Source organism: Bufo gargarizans, chromosome 2 (genome assembly GCF_014858855.1).
Source record: "Bufo gargarizans isolate SCDJY-AF-19 chromosome 2, ASM1485885v1, whole genome shotgun sequence".
In the NCBI taxonomy this organism is placed as follows: Eukaryota; Metazoa; Chordata; class Amphibia; order Anura; family Bufonidae; genus Bufo; species Bufo gargarizans.
In genome coordinates, this window is record NC_058081.1 from 247,365,406 (window position 1) to 247,369,977 (window position 4,572).

A 4,572-nucleotide genomic window follows, 5' to 3' on the forward strand; every position below is an offset into this window, starting at 1 on the left:
GTCCTGGCCCGTAGCCTGGTTAAAAAGGAGCAGCATGGGCTGCCATTTTTACCAGCACTGAGGCAGACGTTATAGTCGTTCTCCCATGGTAACATTTTTAGGAATAATTTACCTACTGGATAGTTGGAATATGAGTTTTCCTTTAAAGTAAGAGTCTGGTAGTTAATGTACAGAGGACAAGTCTACATACTTAGTCCACCCCTCTGAGCTTATGTAACAAGCAGCCACAGATTTCTAAAATCTCCCATTGCTGACACTACAGCCTAAGTCCAGCATTCAGACAGAATAAACATTAGGGCAAATTTACCAAAACTTGCGCAAGAGAAAAGTGGAGATTTCATTTCCCAGCTTTCCCCTGAAAATGTAAGATCTGGAATGTGATTGGTCATTGTGTTCAAAGGTCGTTATAGTCACTAAGTTATCATTACATTTCTCATTTTCAGCTCCTCCAGAGAGATCCTGCCAAGCGCTTAGGAGTCCATGGTAACATCAGAGGCCATCATTTCTTCCAGCATATTGACTGGGTCTCAGTGGAAGCCCTTCAGATGCCACCACCACACATCCCTGTAGTAAGTACATAAACAGAAAGTCTACCGTGCTCTAGATACACTTCATACACTGTATATGCTGGGGTGTAACTATAGGGGAAGCAGGGAAAGCGGCTGCTTTGGGGCCCTGACCCAGAAGGGGCCCATGCAGGAAGAGGAGGACTAAAAGATTTTGTCAGGGCCCCCATAACAGTATTACACAATGAAATTATATACAGTGACAGTATATACAGTGTAGAAAACGGATGGAACAGCTGCCAGGCCTCATCTGAGACACAGGAATGGGGGCAGCATAAAAGGAAGGGGTTGCGAAAAAATTACTGGGGGAGGGGGGCTTCATTCAAAAATTTGCTGTGTGGCCCAGTCATTTCTAGCTACGCCACTGTGTATATGATTCTCAATGTCAGGGGCTTGATAGGGGGACATGTTGGCAGGTAATAAGGAGGGGGCAGAGCCATCAAGCAGTAGCAATTGTCACAGGATATGGTGGTTTGGGGATTGGGCCACTGAACTCCAACGCCAGTAATGCATGTCAGCATACAGAGCTTTTATGTGTTTTCAGTAGTTCGCACCTTGACTGTATTTTGGAAGGTAAAGTCATAATTATATTTGTGACAAATAATTCTTGAATGGAGCTGGTTGGAGGCAGACCCCTGTAATGAGTGCAGGCCACTACCCGAATTTGGCATTTAATATGCTTTATACTCCTACAGAAAAATCTATCTTATTATGGTGGGGGATGAGTACATAAGATAATCATATTACATGTGGAAATACTACCAGCATAAGCTTCATATCAGGTCTGTCACCAATTGTGATGACCATATCCTCAGTTATATCTATTTCTTTTTCTTGTAGCCATCTATACCTCAAAGCTGTTCCACACAATTCAACCTGGACGAAATGGAGGCAGCAGCGGCCAAGAAGCGACGATTGCCACTGAAACATCAGGCCATTTTCAGAGGGTTATCATTTGACACCCAGTAAACCCTCCACCAGCTCTAATGTCACCAGAGCAAAATGTCCTCCTGAGCCCCTGGAGAAGATCAATGGATGGACAGAAGAAAAGATCCAGGTATATAGATTGAAATAAGCAGTGTTCCTATACAGTTGTATAAATTCAAGATTTAAGCTGCTCCAATTGTGAAGCTCAAATTTTCTGAGCATTAAACAGTTGTGTAAAATCCCTAATCTTCATATGTAGCACAAAATCTTTGTATATTACACCACATTATATGGTATCTGTATTGATTCTTCCTATCATATATACCACAGTATGAAGACAATAACAGGTAAGGGAAGACTGGATCCTGGAAGCCCTCCCTGCGATTGGACTGAAGGAAAACACCTTGAAGACATCTTGACGACAGAGGACACTGATCCTGGAGCCGATCCCACTGGATGATGTGTACGGGCATTTGATCCAGGGACTATTTTCCCACTGCTTTATTTGCAGTCTGGAAGGAGTGTTTTTCCCCTTAGATTAGGACAGATTGGCAGATGTCATAAAGGGGTTTTTTCTCTCCTTCTTCTGGATCAACACAGTTGCCTTCCCCCCAATTCAGCCATTCACCTAATTCAAAGTATAATTTGGCCATCCCCTTGCGGACAGATTATTTAGTCATTGATTCTGGGACTAATCTGACTGCCATGCATGGAGTCGGGAAGGAATTTTTCCTCATTACAAGCTGATGGCTGCGGCTCAGTGAGGTTTTTTCGCCTTCCTCTGGATTCATAATATCTGATCCAGGGAAATCGTCTGACTGCCCTAAGCGGAGTCGGGAAGGAATTTTTCCCCCTACAGGGGGTTTTTTCGCCTTCCCCTGAATCAATAAAAGTCAATGGATGTAACTTATCCTAGACTTTGATTTGCAATTTACACCAAAACTTCAGTCCCATCATTAATAAGATTATAAATTAAATAAAATTCTCCATTCCCCCTTATATCGTTGTGTGCCTGGCTTTATTTCCACTGACTTAGGCTACCTTCACATTAGCGTTTTTTGTGGATCCGTCATAGATCAGCAAAAATGCTTCTCATACAATAACACAACCGTATACATCTGTCATGAACGGATCCGGCTGTATTATGTCTTCTATAGCCATGATGGATCCGTCTTGATCACCAATGAAAGTGAATGGAGGAGGGATCAGTTTTCTGTTGTGTCAGAGAAAACGGGTCCGTCCCCATTGACTTACATTGTGTGCCAGGATGGATCTGTCATGCTCCGCACCACATGGCGGACAGAAAAATGCTGCAGGCAGCGTTTTGGTGTCCTCCTCCAGAGCAGACTGGTGACTGAACGGAGGCAAACTGATGCATTCTGATCGGATCCTTTTCCATTCAGATTGCATTAGGGCAAAACGGATCCATTTTGGACCGCTTGTTAGAGCCATAAACGGATCTCAAAAACGGAAAGCCAAAACGCTAGTGTGAAAGTAGCCTAACACTTGCTCAGGGCTGGATCTCGCTGGTCTCATCGTATGATCACATTTTAAGCTTCTGCTCTTTACTTTAACACTTGCGGCAGAGGATTCCGGCAGGCAGTTTCCGTCACCGGAACTGCCTGCTGGATCCAGCAATCCTGACGCAACCGGATGGCATTTGTCAGATGTATCCGGATGTGGGTTGAATTGCATTGAAATAATGCATCCGTCTCTCCAGTGTCATCTGGAAAAGCGGATCCAGTATTTTTATTTTTAAAGGTCTGCGCATGCACAGACCGAAATACCCAGATCCGTTTTGCTGGAACACTTAATGCCGGATCCGGCACTAATACATTTCAATGGAAATTAATGCCGGATCCGGCATTCCTGCAAGTGTTCAGGATTTTCAGCCGGAGAGAAAACTGCAGCATGCTGCGGTATTTTCTCCTCCCAAAAAACGTAAGAGGGACTGAACTGATGCATCCTGATGCATACTGAACGGAATGCTCTCCATTCAGAATGCATTAGGATAAAACTGATCTTTTTTTTTTTTTTTTTGGTATTGAGCTCCTGTGATGGAACTCAACACCGGAAAAGAAAAACGCTAGTGTGATAGTACCCTAAGGCCAAGTTCACATGTCAGTTATTTCCATCAGCTATTGTGATCCAAAAGCAGAAGTGAAGCCTACTCAGAGAAAAAGGTATAATGGAAAGATATTCACCTGTTCTGTGTTTTTGACCCACACCCAGTTTTGGCTCACAATAACTGATGGAAATAACTGACCAAATAACCGATACGTCACCTCCACGAGCTCCAGGAGATACAAGCAAGCGCTAAAAGAGAAGGATTTGCATGGCTACAGAGAGAGAGAGAGACAGCAAAGTAACCCAGATTAAGGCGATCCAGACCCTGCTGCAGCAGATGGATAACAAGTTAAGACAACCTACGTACTCTAGAATAGCGGACACTACAGCCACAGTTGCTAGAGCACAGCTCTTAGCCAGTGGACCCTATAGTAGATATTTTAGCCAAAGTAATCTGAGGGCCAATGACATATTCATCTGCTTAGCTCATGCTGCAACATCTGTGAGGACGTTGCATTTTATACAAACTACTGCTGGATGTACTAGAACTTTAATCCTGCACACAATAAAGGAGGACTCTTGTTTAATCTGGCCTGGTCTCTGACTCTCTTTGACACCAAATGTATGCAAGGCTGAGCAGGATGCAGGAGTGCAGGGCTGGAGGCTGAATGTCCACCCCCTGCAGTCCTACCGCTTCCTGAGGCAAAAAGACCAGTTTGGATGGTGCACCCCGTTGCACTGAAGGGGGTGAAATCTGTGGCAGAAAACTACAGCCTACTAATGTCATTCACAATCTGCAGATTTGACTGAGTAAACTGGAAGCTGGCTGTCCTTCCTGTCAGTCCCCTCTTCCTGCAATGGTAGTTCCAGCCCAGAGGTCCTCTGCTGTCCACACCACCAAGTTCAGCATCCCTCCAACACAGTGTAACACACGCTACCAAAGCTCAGCGTACAACTTGTCACGTGACGAGCAGCCGTGCGTGGGACGTGAGACTACATTGCCCAGACTGCA